Source organism: Peromyscus californicus, unplaced genomic scaffold (genome assembly GCF_007827085.1).
Source record: "Peromyscus californicus insignis strain IS unplaced genomic scaffold, ASM782708v3 Scaffold_16__1_contigs__length_79575227, whole genome shotgun sequence".
In the NCBI taxonomy this organism is placed as follows: domain Eukaryota; kingdom Metazoa; phylum Chordata; class Mammalia; order Rodentia; family Cricetidae; genus Peromyscus; species Peromyscus californicus.
The window spans coordinates 3,289,225-3,311,032 of NW_026294458.1; the positions used below are offsets into that span (position 1 = coordinate 3,289,225).

General features: G+C 42.8%; 1 protein-coding gene and 1 non-coding gene across 3 annotated transcripts in view; one reads left to right on the forward strand and one right to left on the reverse strand.

Moving 5' to 3' along the window:
* Mapk1 (mitogen-activated protein kinase 1) overlaps positions 1-21,808 on the forward strand; it is a 63,739-nt gene that overhangs the window by 14,257 nt on the left and 27,674 nt on the right. The gene's annotated exons all lie outside the window — the stretch shown is intronic.
* Positions 10,737-10,839, reverse strand: LOC128112341 (U6 spliceosomal RNA). The gene has a single exon (XR_008218959.1). It is a non-coding gene; the product is annotated as a U6 spliceosomal RNA (small nuclear RNA).

The window sequence follows — 21,808 nt, forward strand, 5'->3', positions numbered from 1 at the left end:
TCTTACTATATAGTCCTGACTGGCCTGAAACTCAGAGTGCTGAAATTAAAGGTGTGTGTCAACACGTCACCCAATAAATGTAACTCAAACAATTGTACTATAGTACAACACAGTTCTACATGCAGCCATCAGTTGCATAAAACACAAATATCCTGTGGTAGTATGAATGTAATTAGCCCCTATAATCTCATAGGGAGTGGCACTATTAGAAGATGTAGCCTTGTTAGAGTAGGTGTGGTCTTGTTGGAGGAAGTGTGTCACTGTGGGGATGGGCTTTGAGGTCTCTTTTGCTCTAGCTTTGCTCAGTGTGACACTTAAGTTGACTTCCTGTTGCCTACAAGATGTAGGATTCTCAGCTACTTCAGCACCGTGTCTGCCTGCATGCAGTTGTGCTACCCGCCATGATGATAATGGACTGAACTCCTGAGACTGTAAGCTACCACCTCAACTAAATGCTTTCCTTTATAAGAGTTGCTGTGGTCATGGTGTCTCTTCACAGTAGAAACCTTAACTAACACAGATCCTAACAGGTACCTTTATGAAATACTTTCTAGACGATTAAGCTGTATGTTTACAGTATTGAAACATCAGAACACTTCAGTATTAAGAAAATTTTTTTTCATTTTCTGTTTAGATAAAATTTTTTTTTTTTTTTTTTTTTTTTTGGTTTTTCGAGACAGGGTTTCTCTGTGTAGCTTTGCGCCTCTCCTGGAACTCACTTGGTAGTCCAGGCTGGCCTCGAACTCACAGAGATCCGCCTGGCTCTGCCTCCCGAGTGCTGGGATTAAAGGCGTGCGCCACCACCGCCCGGCTGTTTAGATAAAATTTTTAATCCTTCTATTAGAACCTAAATCTACTGAACCCTGATTTCCAGTGTCATCCTGAACTTCAACTTCTGTTCCTGGATCTTAAGAAAATAAATCTGTGCCATTTTTACTTCAGACTTCTCTTTCTCAAAATTAAACCACACAGCACAACATTTCCCCAGTAATCTTCATCTGTGTTACCATCTACATCTGTGAAGTATTTCTCAGCTAAACTAGATGACTCTTCCATAGCACCCAGAAGGGACAGCTCTCTGAACGTGTGTTTTCTCTGTGTAACCAGCAGACTATACAGATTGTGTCCTGCAGCCCACAGCTCATAAGAACTCTTGAGTTTGAGTCTGTATGGTGGTCCCATAGCCACACAAAGTGGCTGACCTCCCTTGCGGACTGAACCTGCTTGCTAGAAGAGACAGCAGTTAAGTTATCCCTGTGAGCAGAGCATGGTTAAGCAATAGGGCAAGTGAAGGAGAGCAAATTAGATTGAGTTACTTTTCCTTACTCTTTTTTTTTTCTTTCCTCGAGACAGGGTTTCTCTGTGTAGCTTTGCGCCTTTCCTGGGACTCACTTGGTAGCCCAGGCTGGCCTCGAACTCACAGAGATCCGCCTGGCTCTGCCTCCCGAGTGCTGGGATTAAAGGTGTGCGCCACCACCACCTGGCACTTTTCCTTACTCTTAATAGGATCTTTTTTATTGTAGTTAGAGATTTCAGTTCTCAGGTGGAATTGAGCATTTTGTCTATTAAGCATATCAGTCACAGCTATTTAAAAGTTCACATGTGCGGTGGTGGCGCACGCCTTTAATCCCAGCACTCGGGAGGCAGAGCCAGGCGGATCTCTGTGAGTTCCAGGCCAGCCTGGGCTACCAAGTGAGTTCCAGGAAAGGCGCAAAGCTACACAGGAAAACCCTGTCTCGAAAAACAAAAAAAAAAAAAAAAGTTCACATGTAATGAATCCTCTGTAGATGTTTCTACTGTCCTTCTTGCGTTGTTTCTGTTTCTTTGCATGGTTGATAATTAGGTGAATGCTAGATAACTGTGTATGGAGGCCCTGGATGGCATTCTCTTCCTCCAGAGGTTTACTCAAGCCTCTGACAGGCAGATAGAGTAAGAAATAACATCACCTTAGTCCAGTCGGAGATTGAACTGATTTAAAGCTTGGTTGCAGTTTTCATACAGCTTTGTCTACTTTCGATTTTTACCATTGCTCCTAAGGGTACAGCCTTCTATACATCTGAAAGTCAGAGGTATTTATTAAGGTTCTTAGGCCCAGACGTACTTCAGTGACTGTTTCTGTCACCTTAGCACTAGGACCAGAAGAAATAATCTCTTTTTTAAAAATTAGCTCTGTGTGTAGGGGTCAGAGGACAATCCTTGAGAGTGAATTCTTTCTTTCCAATAGAGTTGAGCGAGCGAACTCGGGTTGTTAGCTTGTGCAGCAAGTATTTTCACCTGCCCAGAAAAGAAAGTTCTTGATGACATTGAGAAACGCCTAGGAAATGAGTAAAACACACTTCAGGAGCTTTAGAAAAAAGTCTGTGTCTGAGTGTTTTCCCCTCTGCCCTAATAGATTTCTTGAAAACCCAAGTTTATCTGGCTTCTTTGATTGCTGTGGCCTTTACTTCTAGAGTGACCCCCAAGTGCCCCAGTTGCCCTGAAGAATACCAGTTTTCCAGGTGAGCATTCAATAGGGAAAAGAAAAAGAGAGTGTCTTTGTGTTCTGTGGCGAGTGCCAAACTTGGTATTGCTTATATGCACAAAACAAGACCTGAGTGTGTACTTGGAGATAATAAAAGATGTCATATGAAAGTATAGTGATATGAAATGTCCCTTACATAAAACTTTGTACTTTTTATATCTTCTTCACTGCTCTTAACTCAACCCTCTTCATGGGTAGGGAAGACGATTATCTCTGTTACACAGTTGTAGAGGATGAAATGGAAACAGGGAATGTGTGTGCTTGCAGGCTTCACAGTCAGCATTTGTGATGATTAACTTCTTTGTTTTTGTTTGCTTGCTTTTTTGTAATGGTTAATCCTTATTGTCATCACCTTGATTGAATTGAGAAACACCTAGGAAATGAGTAAAACACACCCCTAGGTGTTTTTGTGAGGTTTTGAATGCCTGCCGTTTCAAGGAGAATTAGCAAAGAGGTGGATCCACACCTGCATGTGTACAGCACCATCCAAGGGTTGGTGACTTGGATGGAGTAGGGGGATCTACAAGGGGGCTGTGCCGCAACCCTCCTGTCAAGATCACTTGTTTGCTCCCTCCCCCACCTGCCGATGAATGCTGTTCTACCTCCCCTCAGTCACAGGGTCCTGGAGCAGAACTTCTGATCTGGACTGGAATTCAAACTGAGCTAATGTAAGTCTCTCCTTCGTGTTTCTCTTGGGTATTTGTCATAGTGATTAAAAAACTCAACAGCCTTTGAGCTATAATTAAGACTAAAGTAAAGGAACTTTCATTTGAGTAGTTCATCAGTGAGAGATAAAACATTTATAAGAGCTGTTTGTACCAGATGGAGAAATCTCTAATTTTTTGTTGGCTACCTTGACAGTATTAGAGGAAGGGTAACTGTGGGCAGCAGGAACCAGGCCTCTGGCTTATACTGAGCCTCCATGGTTTGATGGACATCTGTACACTACAAGATTACTGGTGGGAAGAACAGATGAGCTCTTTCCCCCTTAGGTACAGAAAAGAAAGTTCTGTGGGGGAAGATACACTACTGCTGTGGACACAGAACACTCACCTCACAGGAAGTAACAGTTTATTCTTGGGTTAAATATGAATGTCCTTGGCCCAGGAACACAGATGCAGGTTACCCCAATACCGTGTTCCAATGTGGAAACATTTCATGGTTTTTATAGTTACAGAACAAAAGGAAATCATAACTCTGCGCTTTAAATTTTAGGTGGGTACATGCATACAATGGTATGTGTATAGAGGTGAGAAGACAATTTGTGGGAGTTGGTTCTTTCCTTTTACCATATGGGCTCTGGGGCTCAAACTCAGGTCACTGGGTTAGGGAGCAAATATATTTACTAGCACAGCCACCTCCCTGGCCCAGATCACAGTGTTTCCCAAATATACAAGTGTGAACATCAGATAGATGGGTTTCAGCAAAGTGGGGAAATCTCTGTTATAGGTTTTAGATGCTCTCTAGTGACATTTTTAGCTGTGGAATTTGTGTGTGCCTATGTATGTGCCTGTGGAGGCCAGAAGTCAACATTGTGTGTCCTCCTCTATGGCTCTCCATCTTAGTTTTTGAGACAGGGTCTCTCACTAAACCTGTAGCTAACCAATCCAGCTAGACTGGCTGGCCAGTAAGCCTCAGGGATCCTTTGTCTCTGTTGCTTGGATAACAGGTGTTCACTGCTACCCCTGCCCTTTTTACATGGAGTGGGTCCTCAGGCTTGATTGAATAAAGGTCCTCAGGCTTGTGTAGCAAACACTTTACCAACATGTTTTAGCCATGCCCAAACAACCCTAGGATCACAAAGTTCTAAACAGCCTTGTAATATTTAAACATGGGTGTGGGTCTTTTGCCTGGGGCTTCATTTTACACTAAAATCTGGTCAAACTGAGTGTATGTAAGAGAAGTATCAGTTGAGTGTCTGTCACAATTGCATGAGGGATTAGAGTGAAGAAGTGAAGAAATTTGGGGGAAGCTGTGATATGCTTGCAAGTCAGCTGGAGATGAACCATGTATCTTCTTGTAAGTTCCTTACCTATTTGTTCTTGTTTCATCGCCAACAGCTAATGCATGCATAATATACAATACTCAAGGAAGTATGACAGTGTTAGTGATAGTGCCTTGAGGTGTCCTGATACTTCTGTTCACTTCCTTGCAACCTTCTTCAAACAGGAAATACGTCTTATGTATTGTTTTTATGACACCACTTTTGGAATCACAGCTCTGGTCTTCATTCAACACTGGGTGACTTAGAGACTGTGTTTGAGACAGAGTCTTTCTTACACAATAGCCCAGGATGACCTGGATCTCTCCTGAATGATGGGATTGCAAGCGTTTACTGCTGTAACCTTAGCCTCTTTTCTCCTGGGTGAGATATATTTATACCTTTTAAGTATGGAAATGATTGCATCAGCTAAATTACTATGTCTTGAGATTAAGGCTAGAAATGAAAGCAAATGACTGGTATGTAGTCTAATTAATGTTTATGAACATAGGTAACTTCATGAAGGCTTTTAAAAACTGTTGTAAAAGACATTGAAAATTCACTATTTTGGCTGGGCAGTGGTAACACATACCACTTTAGTCCCAGCACTTGGGAGGCAGAGACACGCAAATCTCTGAATTTGAAGCCAGCCTGAGTTCCAGGAGAGCCATGGTTACACAGAGTTACCCTGTCTTGGGAGTGGGTGGGAACCATCATCTTACTCCTACTCTTTTGAAATAAGGTCTGACTTTGTAGCCCAAGCTGACCTTCAACTCAACATCTGGCAGGGCTGGAGTGATGGCTCAGCTGTTAAATAGCACTGACTACTCTTCCAGAGGACCTGGGTTCAGTTCCTAGCACCTACATGGTGGTTCACAACCATCTGTAATTCCAATTTTAGGGGATCTGATGCCCCCTTCTTCTTTTTTTTTTTTTTTTTTTTTTTTTTTTTTTTTTTTTTTTTGAGACAGGGTTTCTCTGTGTAGCTTTGCGCCTTTTCCTGGAGCTCACTTGGTAGCCCAGGCTGGCCTCGAACTCACAGAGATCCACCTGGCTCTGCCTCCCGAGTGCTGGGATTAAAGGCGTGCGCCACCACCGCCCGGCTGATGCCCCCTTCTTGTAGTGGGTAGCTGTTACAGCTTTGACATGAAGTACTACCCTCATTGAGGCTTCGGTAACTGTCACACCTACAAGGTGGGACTGAGACAGGAGCCCTTGAGACCCGAGATCCGGATGTGCCAGCTCTCTTGGTTCCTGGATTCTGGAAGCTGGAAGTAGCCCGAGCAGAGTTTTCCAGAGAACACTGCTGGACTGTGCTACACCTTTCCCGGACCCTGTAACCTATCCCTTTTCTTGTAAGTTACCCCACAAAATAAACCTCCCTTTTAACTGCATGGAGTTGTGTTAATACTACAAGCATTCCTTCTGAAATATGGTACATGGATACACATAATAAAATAATAAATCTTTAAAAAAAACCGATTGTCTTGGCATCTTAACTATTAAGTATATTGTTCAGTAATTTGAGTATGTTTCTTCCAGGATTTTCTTCCTTTTGCAAAGCTGAAACCATATACCCATTAAAACACTACTCTCCATTCCTCCCTTTCTTTAGTCCCTGGCAATTATCATTCTGCTTTATATGAATTTGGCTTCTTATGACTGATTTACTTCATTTTTCTTTGTCTTAATCGCCTCATTTAGTTATGCATGCTGTAGCCTGTGTCAGAATTCCCTTTTAAATGCAACTGGAGATAATCATTAAGCAAATTAAGCCATTCCCAAATGAGTTTTTTTTTTTAATCATTTGTGGTTCTTAATTTTCTGCAGGCCATCCATCATGCATTGTATATTGACATGAAAGTAGAAGCAAAGCAGAACTGTCTGGAGAAGGGAAACATGACCAGTGGGAAGGGGAAGGAAGGAGGAGGCAGAGGGTAGGGTGTGGGGCACTGGGTTTGCTTAACATCATAAAACATACCCTTGTATGAAAATGACCTTTTAGTACACATTACCTGTGTAGTAAAATAGTTTCCTAATTTTTTCATTTGACTTTTATGTTTATGGGTGTTTTACCTGCATATATGTCTGTGTACCATATATGTGCAGTACCCTTAGAGGTGAGACAGTGTCAGATCCCCTGAGACTGGGGTTACAGATAGTTGTGAGGCACCATGTGAGTGCTGGGAGTCCAGCCTGAGTTCTCTGGAAGAACATTTAGTACTCTTAAACACTGAACCATCCTTCCAGCCTGTTGATCTAGTCTTGAACTTTCCCAGATCCTACCTATTGTCATCTCTCAGGGATGATCTGTACTGTTCCACCTGAACTTGATTCTTGCTGTAACAACATGTCTCCACCAACACCACCCATTCTCAGTTGAACCATGCACGCTCCCTTACAGTCTGTCTCCATTTTGATCTTTTTGAGTGGGTATTTTTTCTTAACTCCTTTTTCCTCTATCTAAGGCAAACCTCCCTTTCTCTCTCTCTCTCTCTCTCTCTCTCTCTCTCTCTCTCTCTCTCTCTCTCTCTCTCCCTCTCTCTTTCCTGGAGCATTTTATGATAAAAGCAATTTCCTTTATAAAAAGTTGCCTCCACATCTTTCCATGAGATACCTCTGTTCTTTTCAAAGTCTGTGACCCTTTATGGGTAGTTTTGGTTGGTTGGAGGGGTAGGTGAGGGTTATGTTGAGACAGGGCATCATATATAGCTCAGGCTAGCTTAGGATGACCTTGAACTACTTCCACTGCCAAGATTGCTGGGATTATAGGAATGGGCCACCATTGTATGACAAAACTTTTCCTGAGGAGATGAAAGATACACATCTACTCACCTCAGAAATCCAACTAGGTGAACCAATGAGTTCTATTGGGGCTACTTACAGGAATATGGGTGAGGGGTTGCTTACAGGAGCAGGAATGACTCAAAGACAGCTGCAGCACCAAAGTCCACTCCAATACAGGTGACAGTTCACAAACCTAGGAACCTGGAGCATACTGGACAGCCTGCAGGCAGCTCAATCAGGTTGGAGACCAGGTGCCTCAGCTGGTCTAATGTCTTCTAGGTATCTGGCAAGTTTCTGTGTCTTCCAGGCAGCTGATCTTGTCTCAGTTTTCTTTGCAGATCTGTTCACTAGCCTCACAAGGACTCTCTCTCTCTCTCTCTCTCTCTCTTTTTTTTTCAGAGCTGAGGACTGAACCCAGGGCCTTGAGCTTGCTAGGCAAGTGCTCTACCACTGAGCTAAATACCCAACCCCCACACTCATCTTTTATTTCTTATTCTGGCGAGGAGGGGCCTGGTGAATCTGGTCAGTTTCAGTGACTTCCTGAAGTTCCCTTGAGTTGTTTCCCTTCCTGTCCAAGGAGCTTCCCTACAGGATGCAGGGTTACAATCTCAAGGAAACTGCTACACAACAGCCATCAACCTGGCTGATTGTTGTGCTTGCTTTTTTTGTTTTTTAAGGCATGGTCTCACTATTACAGCCTTGTCTGGTCTTGCAGTTCACCATGTAGGCCAGGCTGGCCTTGAACTCAGTAGAGAACCACCTGTCTCTACCTCCTAGAGTGATGGATTAAAGGCCTAGGCCACCATACCCAGCTTCATTCATTGGGTGCCGCTGTGTCGCACAGCGCTGTCCTGTTGCGCACAGTGCTGATAGCGCTGCAGTCTAAGGCAGTTATTGCTTCAACTCCTCTCTTCTTTAGGTTCCTGTTTATTGTTTTCCCTTCTCACTTCAGGCTGAAGTAACTGATCTCAGTATGGTTAGGCTGGTGGTGTTAAGTTTGTTTACTTGTTTTTATTTTACTTAGTCCATTTAGTTTTTACTTTATCTAATTGTTGGTGTTGATTTTCTTTATTTACTCACCCTGTGGGATGGGAAGTGAAGGTAGAACTTGGGATACTCTTCTCTTCTTCTACCATGTGGGTCCCTGGGATTGAACTCAGGTCTTCAGGCTTGGTTTGCCAGCGAGCGCCTTTGTCCGCTGAGCCGTCTTAACTAGCCCCTTGGTTGGTTGGTTGGTTGGTTTGTATTTTATTTTTGTTGTTGTTTTTCACCCTGTGTACTGCTTACACTATATGATTGTGTGCTACTAACTTTCATATATCTACGAGTTACCTGTGACATGTACCCGCAACCTAAAGTTAAATTTTATTTAAAATAAATTGACTGCCCCTCATTTGTTTGACTTCCTGTTGCTCCACTTTTTTTTTTGTTTTGTTTTGTTTTGTTTTGGTTTTTCTGAGACAGGGTCTCTCTGTGAATCCCTGGCTGTCCTAGAACTCGCTCTGTAGACCAGCCCGGCCTCCAACTCAGAGATCCTCCTGCCTCTGCCTCTCAGTGCTAGGATTAAAGGTGTCAGATGCTATGCCCGACTGCTTGGATACTTTTAAATGATGCAGTTATAAACGTTTCTTAGTACAACATCTCTCCCTGAGTCTGCTCTGAAACGGAATGTCCAGGTCAAATAAAAAAGTGTTTGTAGTGTGTGACTAGATTGCCCTACATATAGGAACGGTTTGCATTTATGGTGCTTAAACCTTTCAGTAGTATCTGTGCTTCCTTATTCCCCCTTGATAGGTTTTCTTTTACTTTGAAATAAATGTCTGAGGGCTGCAGAGATGGCTCAGAGGTTAAGAGCACTGACTGCTCTTCCAGAGGTCCTGAGTTCAATTCCCAGCAACCACATGGTGGCTCACAACCACTTGTAATGAGATCTAGTGCCCTCTTCTGGCCTGCAGTCATACATGCTGTATACATAATAAATAAATAAATCTTTAAAAAAAAAAAACAAAAAACAAAAAAACAAAAAAAAGAAATAAATGTCTGAGGACAGAGCTGGGTTGGTAGAGTGCTTACCCTGAATGTACAAAGCACCAGGTTCACATTGTGTAAACTGGACACCATGCTGCACACCTGTAATTCCTACGCTCAAGATGTCAAGGCAGGAGGATTAGAAGTTCAAGACATCCTTGGCTTGTAGAAGTTGAGACCAGCCTAGGAGATTATATGTATATGAGCCTTTTTTTTTTTTTTTTTTTTAAGAGTTTGATAGGATCAGGTAGTTAGGATTGCCTTAGTGGGGAATTACTTATTTGTAAAGCTTTACTAAGTTTTATGTTTTTATCTAGTATTTGGACCATATTCAAATAATTGGGCCATTTATCCATTAGAAATAGGGTATTAAGCCAGGCGTTGGTGGCGCACACCTTTAATCCCAGCACTCGAGAGGCAGAGCCAGGCGGATCTCTGAGTTCAAGGCCAGCCTGGACTACAGAGTGAGTTCCAGGAAAGGCACAAAGCTACACAGAGAAACTCTGTCTCAGGAAAGAAGAAGAAGAGGAGGAGGAGGAGGAGGAGGAGGAGGAGGAGGAGGAGGAAAGAAATAGGGTATTAATCTCTATTTAATTATTATGAAAAGATACAAAGTAGAAGCAAGCTTCATTAAGAACTATTACAGCTAGGTATGGTGGTACACACCTTTGATCCCAGCACTCAGGTGCTAACACTGCACAGTGTCCGATTTCCCCCTTGTCTGTAATCCTCTCACAGTGTGGCTCCTCACTATCTGTGTTTGTCTGTCTGCCCTGTTTTAGTCTACAGACTGTGATCCAGTTCTGTCACTTACTGTTCAGATTCTTTTCTGTTTTTTGTTTTTGAGACATGGTATCACTATGTAGCCCAGGCTAGCCTCAAACTGCTAAGTAATTGATCCTTTTGCCTCTACCTCCCAACTCTTAGAATTAGAAACATGGACCCCCACACCTGTCTTCCTCATTTATTTGCCAGCTGCAGGATACGCCACATGTGAATTCACAGTAATGTATTTAGCTTCTGTCCAGTGCATGGGCATTTAGGTGGTGTATTAGTTAGGGTTCTCTAGAGAAAGAAAACTGATTGAATGAAAATCAGTCTCTGTCTCTCACTCTCTCTCTCACTCTCATGCACATGGGATTTATTAGAATGGCTTACAGGTTGTGATCCGACTGTCCCAACAGTGGCTGGCTCTAAGAATCCAATAGGTGTTCCCATCCTCCTGGGGCTGGAGGCCCTAATGCAGTGAAAGGATGGACTGCCAGTGAAAAGGAGAACAAGCTTCCTTCCTCCATGTCCTTATGTATGCTGCCAGCAGAAGGTGTGACCCAGATCAAAGGTGGGAATTCATCCCTCCCAGGTGTGCCCAGCCACATGGGTGTTAGTTCCAGATGTGGTCAGGTTGACAAGAATAGCTGTCACAGATTGGGTGGCTTCCTGAGCTTGTATGTCATCTTTGTGCAGGTACCGTGCTGATATTCCCTGTATTGTTCCAGTTTTAGTGTGTGGGCAGGGTTTTCTTATTTTGTAACTTAGCAGTATCTAGGTCAGGACTAAAACTCAGATTTTTTGATAGGAATGCTGTGCTTTCTTCTGACAAATTAGTTCTTTTTTAAATTACGACATTGGAAAATGTAATAAATAGCAAGATTTTGGGGGCTTAGTGTTAAGAGCACTGGCTGTTCTCGAGGAGGGGACCCAGCATCAGTTCCCATCACCCATATGGTGACTCAAAATTGTCTGTGATTCTTGTTCTAGGAGATCCAGTTTCTACTTCTGGCCTCTGAGTTCCTTCATGCTTGTTGTGCACATTAGCTCATGAAGATACACACTGCACATGCACATACAAGTAATAAGTAAATAAATCTTTCTGTTTGGTTTTTGGCAAGTGTGGGGGTGTTTTTGTTTGAGACAGAGTTTTACTGTGCAGTCCTGGCTTTCTGGAACTCACTATATAGACTGGGCTGACCTCAAACTCACAGAGATAAACCTGCCTCTGTCTCCCAAGTGTAGGGATTAAAGATATGCATCACCATGCCTGGTGCATAAATCTTAAAAAAAAAGTAGAAGATTTTTAAAGCCAGAAGACCTTGAAAAATGCATCTGTAGTCATCAACATTTGTGTGTGTGCTCTGGGCTCTAGAGCACCTTTCTCTAGAGGTTACATATGGCATCACATTTTACATACAGTACCTGTCAGGTATTGGAGCATACACACTAATCATTTGAGTAGATCCAAAGTACTTATTACTGTTGGTTTCAGAGCCAAAATGGCTTTAGGCTAGCTTTTATTCTTTCATTTCTTCATTTAATGGTTGGAGCTCGCTTTAAAAAGAAAAGAAAAGGACAAAAATCCAGTTGCTGTGGCTTAGTGCTCTATGAGAGAGCCAAGTTAAAGTAAGGGATACTTGTAAAGCAGTCATTATCATCTACCTGCTTATTTTTGGAACAATAATTTGGATCAGTCTAACTTGTTTAGCATCTGAAGACAAGTTAATTTTTATCTGTGAGATGAAGTACTGTAGTTTTGTGTTCATATAATTAAAGTTCACCAAAATGGGAGGCTTAGAGAACAGCTTAATGGCTTCCTCTAAAAATAATCCATTCACAGTTGATAGGTAGCATTTTGGTTGCTTAATGTTGTGTACAGTATGTGGTACTTTGACATAACCACTTTATTTAGACAAATATTACTGAGTCTTTGCCGTGAGGTATGACTGCATGACAGATAGCTAGAGAGGATAGAGAAAAAAAGCTAAACATAATCAGGAATTCTATACTAAAACACAGGGAGATTGTGGAAGGCTGGGCATTTGTTCTAAAGATAATGTCATTAATCGAAACCTGTTGGGAATATTTCCCTTGGAGTTGCCTTCATTATCAGCCACAAACTGTAAAGGAAACTAGCCCCTTAATTTTATATCACAGCTCAATGTGTGTAGGGGTGCATGTTCTTGTTGGTTGGTTTTTGGTTTTTGGTTTTTGTTTTTTTTTTTTTCGTTTTGGTTTTGGTTTTTGGTTTTTTTGAGACAAGGTTTCTCTGTGTAGCTTTGGTGCCTGTCCTTGATCTTGCTCTTGTGTGGCCATGGCTGTCCTGGAACTCACTCTGTAGACCAGGCTGGCCTTGAACTCAGAGATCTGCCTGCCTCTGCCTCCCAAGTGCTGGGATTAAAGGTGCATACCACCACCACTCAAAGATTAGTTTTTTATGTCTGTGTCTGTATTAGTTAATGCCACAGGTATATGGCTGCACATGGTAGTCAAAAGTTGGGTATTTGGTCCCCTGGATGTTTAATAAAGGTGTTTATGAGCCACCTAGTATGGATGCTCAGGTGCTCTGAAAGAGCAGCAAGCATTCTTAACTGTAGAACCATCTCTCCAGCCCCCTACTTTTTTTTTTTTTTTTTTTTTTTTGAAACAGGATTTCTTCCTGAAACCTGGGACTCGACTGTTGGATTAGAATGACTAGCCTGCCATTCCCAGGAGTCTGCCTGTCTCCACCTTCCCAGGACTGAGATAATTAGCACACACCACCGTACCTGGCTTCTTGTGTGTGTGCTGAGGATCTGAACTCGGATTGCCATGTCTGTGTGGCATGTACTTTACCAGCTTGTCTTAATTAGGGTTTCTATTACTGTGAAGAACACCATGATCTCGGTAGGTCTCAGAAGGAAAACATTTAATTGAGGTGATAGCTTATAGTTTCAAAGGTTCAGTCCATTATCATCATTTTGGTGTGAAGGCAGACATGGTGCTGGCTACATCTTGATCAAAAGGCAACAGGAAATGGACTGTGACACTGGGCGGTATCTTGAGCATAGGAAACCTCAAAGCCTGCCCCACGATGACACACTTTCTCCATGTCTAACTCCCAACAAAGCCACATCTAATAATGCCACTCCCTACGAGCTTGTGAGGGCCAGTTACAAACTACCACACCTACTGGGCTCCTTTTCTCCATTTTCCTCAATCTTTTAAACATCTTCTCTGCAGTATAATTTTTATGCAATAAATTGCATCTTTTGGGACAGGGCGGGAAGAGAGAAGTGTAGTTTAGGGTATGGCTTGTGCTTAAGAATATATGAGGTCTAGCCGGGCGGTGGTGGCGCACGCCTTTAATCCCAGCACTCGGGAGGCAGAGACAGGCGGATCTCTGTGAGTTCGAGGCCAGCCTAGACTACCAAGTGAGTCCCAGGAGAGGCGCAAAGCTACACAGAGAAACCCTGTCTCAAAAAACCAAAAAAAAAAAAAAAAAAAAAAAAAAGAATATATGAGGTCCTGAATTTAAGTCTCAGCACCAAGAAAAAGGGGGGGAGTAAAATGATTTTTTTAACTTCTTAAGGCAGGATCTATGGAGCTCTGGCTATACTGTAACTCACTGTAAACCAGACTGGCCTCAAGCTCCCAGTAATCTTCCTGTCTCTGCCTCCCAAGTGCAAGGATTACAGGGGTGTGCCACCACGCCCAGCTGAAATGCTTCTTTATATAGTTAAATCTTGGAACCTGTATAATATATGCTTGTGTATCCACCACCACAGTGAAGTCACCAAACATTCACATCACTACAGAAGATCTCTTCCTCCTTTACAGTGTATACCTCAAGCAATCATAGACTAGTTTTTGTTTTTGTTTGTCAGAGGTTACCAGCAGCTTTCCTAGAAGCTCATATAGATTATTCCATTTCATATGGAAAAGAAAATAAGTACCTTTTTTTTTTGGTTTTTTCGAAATAAGTACCTTTTTACTGTCTGGTTTTCCTCAGATTCATTGTTACCCGCACGTCTCGATCTGTTCCATGGATGGATATACCTTAGATTATTATTCTCACTCTTTCTTCTCCACTTACCTTTTTCTTTCCTATTTATTTATTTACTTATGTGGCAGTGGTGGCACACGCCTTTAATCCCAATACTCCGGAGGTAGAAGCAGGCGGATCTCTGTGAGTTCAGGACAGCCAGAACTACACAGAGAAATCCTGTCTCAGAGAGAGAGAGAGAATGTGTGTGTGTCAAAATCTCTCTGTGTAGCCCTGGCTTTCTTGGAACTCACTATGTAGACCAGGCTGACCTCAAACTCAATCCTCCGGCCTCCATCCCTCCCATCTCCCACCCACAACTTGTTTGATTGGAAAGCTCAGGCTCTCCTTGAACCCGTGATCCTCTCAAGTGCTGGTATTACAGGTATGTGCCTTTGCACCATTTAGCGATTGTTTTGGATTTTTTTTTAAAATAATTTTTCATATAACATTCTGATCATGGTTTCCCCTTCCCTCATCTCTTCCCAGTTCTTCCCCACCTCTCTATCCATCCAACTCTATGACTTCTTTTCTCTTTAGAAAACAAACAGGCTGTATGTATGTAGTTTTGTTTTGTTTGTAATGGGCGCCAGGCTATTTGGAGGCTAGAGGTGTCAGATCCCCTGGAGGTAGAGACACAACCCGAAGTAGGTGCTGGGAACTGAACTGAACTCAGATCTTCTGCAAGAGCAGTGAAACTTCTGAACCATGTCTCCAGCTCCCACATCCTTTACTTTTGATGGACATTTGAGTTGTTCCCAGTTTGGGGCTTTTACACATAAAACTCCTATAAACATTTTTACACACATCTGTGTGGAAATAGATTAATTTCAACTTACTGAAGTTGCTAGTTTGGTTTGTTAAGTGCATTTCGGTTTTTCAGAAACTGCCAGCTGTGTTTTCCATAGTGGTTGCACCATTTGTAACCCCACTTGTAGTGTGTAAGAAGGCCGCCACTGTGTGTGTCCTTGTCACCACTTCCTGCAACCAGTCTTATTTTTGCCATTCTAGGGAATGTGTGGTTTTAATGCACGTTTGCCTTTTCACTCTTCATCGTATTTTCCTGTTTGTTAAAAAATATTCTATTGCCTATTTTAATAATTGGGTTATTGTCTTACTTTGAAGTTATATTTGGGAGGCGGGGGTATGGAGACCAGAAAAGGGTGTCGATCCCCTGGAGCTGGAGTTGCATGCTGGTGGTTGTGAAGCAACTCAACATAGGTGCTGGGAACAATATGTGCTTTTAGCTTGCAAGCCACGTCTCAAGCCCAAGTTCTTTGTTGTTTGTTTTTACTTTTTGAGACAGGGTCTCTGTGTAGCTCTGGCTGTCATGGAACTCACTGTGTTAACCAGGCTGGCTTGCCTCTGCACAGTGATTAAGAGCACTTGTTCTTGCAGAGAACCTGGGTTTGATTCCCAGCACCTACTTGGTGGTCCATAACTGTCAGCTTCAATCCCAAGGAATCCAGCACCTTCTTCCGACCTTTATAGGCACCAGGCACACATGTGGTGGGTGTACATACATATATGCAAGCAAAACACTCATTCACATAAAATACAAATCTAATTTTTAAATACATAAATGTGACACTTTCTCCACTTAAAATGGAAGCATGTTTAACATAAATACTTAATTCTTGACATAATTGCGAGATTTCTTTAGCATAGCTATAAGCCATGCTCTGTACTCAGTGTACTGTTTGTCTGTTTTTTGAGATTGTGTTTTTTTGTTTTCAGAGCTGAGGACCGAACCCAGGGCCTTGTGCTTGCTAGGCAAGTGCTCTACCACAGAGCTAAATCCCCAACCCCTCAGGTCTGTGTTTGAAGGCCTCTCTCACTTTGCCAAGAAGTTAGAACCTTCTGTGAATTCCCAATTTAAACCAAGTCATTTTATTTTATTTTTTTTAAGATTTATTTATTTATTATGTATCCAGCATGTATGACTGCAGGCCAGAAGAGGGCACCAGATCTCATTACAGATGGTTGTGAGCCACCATGTGGTTGCTGGGAATTGAACTCAGGACGTCTGGAAGAACAAGCAGTGCTCTTAACCTCTGAGCCATCTCTCCAGCCCTCTAGTCATTTTAATAGCACTAATTATATTTTTCTCCATATTCATGGTAATTTGTTCATAATATAATCATATATTAATATCTATGTCTTTATTTCTCCCCTGTGTAGTTATGAGGTCATAAAAGCTGTGTTTTCACCACTCTATACACAGTGCTTAACACAGTTGGAGATGATTAATAAGAATTTCAGGGCAGGCAAGGTGTTTCTTCCTACCCATTATTCAGGAAGCTGCTGGAGGAGGATTATCGCAGGTTCAAGTCCAACATGAGTGTGGACTGAGTGAGACAAAAAGTATTTGAGGAAGTTTTGCTGTGTAATTCCTTCAAAACTGATATTCCTGTCTCTACCATTTCCACTGAGCCTATAAATTGCCCTTGTAACAAGAGTTCTTTGTCTTAGTCTTTCTTGTTCCATGGGTCCTTTAGGCCAGTGGTTCTCAACCTTCCTAATGCTGTGACCCTTTAGTACAGTTCTTCATGTTGTGGTGACCCCAACCATAAAATTATTTTCGTTGCTACTTTGTAACTGTAATTTTGCTACTGTTATCATAATGTAAATATTTTTGGAGGTAGAAGTTTGCCAAAGAGGTCACGGCCCAAAAGTTGAGAACCATTGCATTAAGTTGTTACTAAAACTTGCGAGCCCTCAAATCAATACTTTTGAATGAATATAAAATTACAAAAGAAATTGGAAACATTGAAATACTATTTTTTGTGATGTTAGGATTAAACAGAATACCATTTTACCATTAAGAAAAATTAATTTTATCTGGACATTATGGTGCACATTGTACTTGGAAGGGTAGAGGCAGGAGCTGCAAGTTTGAGGCCATCCTGGGCTACACAGTGAGTTTTAGACAAGCCTGAACTGTACAGAGATCCTGGCTCAATGGAAGAAAAGATCCCTTCAACATATGTACTTCTTTATTAGTCCTTAATCGTAAAGAGCAAGTGGCAAGTCTTAGCAGCTGCTCTAACTTTGGAGTGCGGACGGATGGCAGTCCTTTGAGAACTGTAGCCGTGGTCGTCTTGTCGGCGCTCCTAGTTCTGCTTTAACCTCCTGTCGGCGGTTGGCGTGGTGCCTGTGTATCTGACTGAGCTACCCCTCCCTGTTCGTCATTGAAATGTCACCCTTTGCTCTACCCCAGGACAGGGGAACTCAAGCCACATTGTCCTGTGCATCCCTTGTACTCAGCCCTCTGAGTACCCATGACTCCTTCTACAATACCTTTCTCTTTGGCTACCTGTTAAAACCTTAATCCATCATTGAAATACCACCTTCTACACATAGCATAGAGCAGTGCCTAGCATTTAAGAAGCACTTGGCAAATTGTAGCTGTTACTAAGTAAGAATTGTTCATAAAAGTTACTTTCAGGCCAGGCGGTGATAGTGTACGCCTTTAATACCAGCACCAGCAGGCAGAGGCAGGTAGATCTCTGAGTTCAAGGCCAGCCTGGTCTACATAGTGAGTTCCAGGACAGCTGGGGCTACAGAGAAACCCTGTCTCTAAAAACAAAACAAAAAATCTTAATTTTATATTTGTTTAGCTTTTTTGAGAAGATATCTGTTCACCCCAGATAGGGCATTAAACCAAAGAAACAATCCTACCCAACTTCAGCTTAATGAATCAGTGAGTTTAGGTGGTTACTTTCAAGCGTGTATGACTCAAAAACAGCTACATCATTGAAAAAACCCTCCTCAGCGTGAATGACCATGTGGGAAAGCTGTGTCCCTGGAGTTCTCTGCACAACTATATGGAAAGTCTCTTTCAACAGTTGTTTACTACTTTCATAGCTTTTGGAGAGGGGCTGTTTTCCTTTCCCTCCATCAGAGAGTTAGGGGCCCAGCCTGCCCCAAGACATAGAATTTGGAAGACACTTGGAAATAAATATGCTAGAGATTAGGATAAGGAAGACATCATACACACATTTACTTCTAATAAGCTTAAACTAGCACCACACATTTAGCAATATAATGTACACTACAAAAAGGAACACCATACAGATCTCCACTGGCTCTTGTATGTTTTAATACTCTCTCTCTGCCCAACAATTCTGAAGATTGGCCTCTACAAACCACCAATTCTGTTTTCAGCTCAGGGGAACTTCCAACATCCATTTAGGCTTTTTTTTTTTTTCCTTTCCTTGCAGCTTTAAAATTGTACAGGCAGCAAACTAGATCAGTCATAGGTTTCAGACATCTTGCTGACACATACGTGCAGCCTGTTCAGTGTTAGAAAACTTGCCGGGCGGTAGTGGCGCACACCTTTAATCCCAGCCCTCGGGAGGCAGAGCCAGGCGGATCTCTGTGAGTTCAAGGCCAGCCTGGACTACCAAGTGAGTTCCAAGAAAGGCGCAAAGCTACACAGAGAAACCCTGTCTCGAAAAAACAAAAACAAAAAAAAACAAAACAAAAAAAAAAACCTTGTTAGACCAGTGAGGTGACCAGTGGATAAAGCAGAAAGGTGGAGGAGAGCACTACTTCACGGGTTGTCCTCCATCCTCCACACGGGCTTAGTGTCTGTTTAGTGTTTTGATCTTTGCTTTCAACTACCAAACTTCGGGTTAGTTTATTTTACTATTTATTTATTTGGGGGACAGGGTCTGTCTACATAGTCATGGCTGTCCTGGAACTAGCTCTGTAGACCAGACTGGCCTTAAACTCAGAGAGATCTGCCTGCCTCTGCCTCTGCCTCTGCCTCTGCCTCTGCCTCTGCCTCTGGAGTTCTGGGATTAAGGGCGTGCTCCACCACCGCTTGGCAAGAGCTTGCATTTTATCCAAAAATTAGAGGCAGAGAGCCTGGGCCTTGCATTGACTTTTGAAACATCAAAGCCCACCTTCCGGTGACACACCTTCTGATCCTTCCTAAATAGTTCCAGCTGGGAACCAAGCATTCAAATATATGAGCCTTTGGGGACCATTCTCATTCAAAGCACTGCATTCCACTCCCTGGCTCCCAGAGGCTCATGGCCATATCATAATGCAGAGCATTCAGTCCAACTTCAAAAGTCCCCATAGTCTTTCACAGTCTCAACACTGTTTCAAAGTCCAAAGTCTTTTCTGAGTCTCAAGACAATCTTTTAACTATAATCCCCTGTAACAGCAAAAGGCAAATGGCATACTTCAAACACAGTGGCATAGAATTGCCTTTTCAAAGGGATGAAAGAGAGATTATTGAAGAAATACTGAACCAAAGCAAGACCTGAAACCCAGCAAGTCAAACTCCAAATACTGTATCTCTATGTCTGATGTCAAAAAAGCTTAAATGGCTCCATACTTTGTAAACTGCAACACACTTCTCTTTGGGACTGGTTCCATTCTCTGTCAGCAGCTTTTCTCAGCAGACATTCCATGGTACTGTCACCTCCAACAAAATTCAGCTTAACTTTGACAGATTCATGCAGTGGCCGCTGCAGGCCTCCATGAAGGGATACCTCTGGCTTTAGCAACATTCCTCAATAGCTGTGGAAGATTCTGTCCTTGACTCTAAATGTAGAACCACTGCCGCCTTCTTGTAAGGGATGAAACTGGCCTCCTTTAATTATATCTGCATAAGCTTTGCTTTATAGTTGTTCTTTAGGCTGAGGAGATCATCAGGTCCCACCCTGAGGGTCCCACACTCTTTGTTCCATTTTTAGTTTTTCTTGTTTTTGTTTGGGATTGTAGACGCAAGGAAAAAAAAACCTTACACAAGAATATAGAGACGGAGCTTGTATTCTGTCATTGGAAGGTACGTGTTTCCTTGGGACCACTTGGTAGAGGCTAGTGCATCTGCTCAGTTTCTCCTATATAAAGTAACTTTATTCATTTTGTCGTCAAGCTTTGGGACAGTTCCAAGACTACATCTGAAATAACCTTGGGCCATGTGGGTAATGGTGGCACACCCCTTTAATCTCGGCATTCAGGTAGCAAAGGCTGGTGGATCTCTGAGTTCAAGGCCAGCCTGGTCTACAAAGCAAGTTCCAGGACAGCCAAGACTCCACAAAGAAACCTTGTCTCAAATAACTTGAAAAAGAGCTGGGCTGTGGTAGCGCATGCCTTTAATCCCAGCACAGGTGGGAGGCAGAGCCAGGTGGATCTCTGAGTTTGAGGCTAACCTGGGCTACAGAACAAGATCCAGGACAGGCACCAAAACTACACAGAGAAACCCTGTGGGGGGGGGGGGGGCAGGGGACCACTTGAAAAAAGAAATACCCTTGGGCCTTGGAAAGAGCTTGACCTGGTCTCGTTATTTTGGGCATCTTGGATGGGTGGATGGTGACGTAAGCCAAGTTGTGAAGATGATGTGTCCAGGTACTCAGTGCCTTTGTTTCTTTGCATGTGTTTCTCCTCTGACGTTGATTTCCCCTTTCCCGTCCGTCCGTCCGTCCGTCCGTCCGTCCCCCCCCCCCCCCGTTTTGCCCTGGGGCACTTTCTCTTCCACCCTACTAGTCTCCAACCTTAATTTGCCTTCTTTCTTCATACTACCTGTCCAGTTGTCTACCTGCATTCTCTAGTATTCTTCCCCTGCCCTGGTACCATTTTTTAAAAGGTCCCTGGTTTTTTGCACTCACATCTGCCTTCCTTTCATTTTCTTACAGGACCAAGGGCACCTCACTTCATCTCACTGTAGACTGAGTTAACTGTTCTCCAGTTCTGTAGCCTTCTCCACCTCAGTTTGAAGTTCCTTCTCTGACTTCTGAAATACCACTGTCTTCCCTCCTAGTCTGTCTGTCTGAGTAAACATACTGACTTTCAAGTTGGACAAGAGGGTCTTGGTCTGTTACTGTTTATTCGTTTCTTACCGCCCTTCACTGGTTTATCATCTTTACGGAGAGTGGTACCTGCTGCGGCTTTTATTGCTCTTCCTTACACTGCTGAGAACATGGTCTCCATCCAACACACCCCCACAGGCACCTTTAGACCTCTAAGTCAGGTAGGCCAGGGGTGCAACCTGGTGTAGAATACTTGCCTACAGTACCCAGGGCTCCATCCCCATCACCACATCGTTCATTCATTCATACATATACACATATATTGTGCATACATAAATCATTCTTGGCTCCTATCCTAAAGGGATATACCTTGCTCCCAGAGCTACCTCTGATATTTGCAAGGTCTGGAGTGTAACTTTAGAGTCCCACATGCTATAAAAATCGAGTGAAGAAATATTAAATGGAGTATATGTTCTTTCTTCCTACTATGATGAATATTATATCTTCTTAATGACCTTGAAGGTCAGACTCAACTAGAAAATTCTTAGGCTTTTTAGAGTTCTGTGCCAGCAGGTTCAGGAGGGCACACCTGTACCATAGCCCTCTTCCTTCCTCAACCACAGTGTTCCCCTCACTTTGAGCTTCAGAACAAGAGTGATCTGCTTGCTAGGCATGGGTTTGCATAGTTTCTGAGACAGAAATTGAGAGCTGTTGGTGAGCATGGTTCTTTCTGGGAAGGGACGGTGCCGGGTGAAGTCAGTGGTCCCATAATCATACTGGTACTTCTCCATTTCCATATGTTTCATTTCTACTTGCTTTTAACCCTGCTTTTTTGTAAAAAGTCTACTTCTATAGGATATGGTTTCTATAGGGCCTGCTTGCTTGCCTGTCTGCCTTCCTTTTAGACAGGGTCGCATTATGGCTGGCCT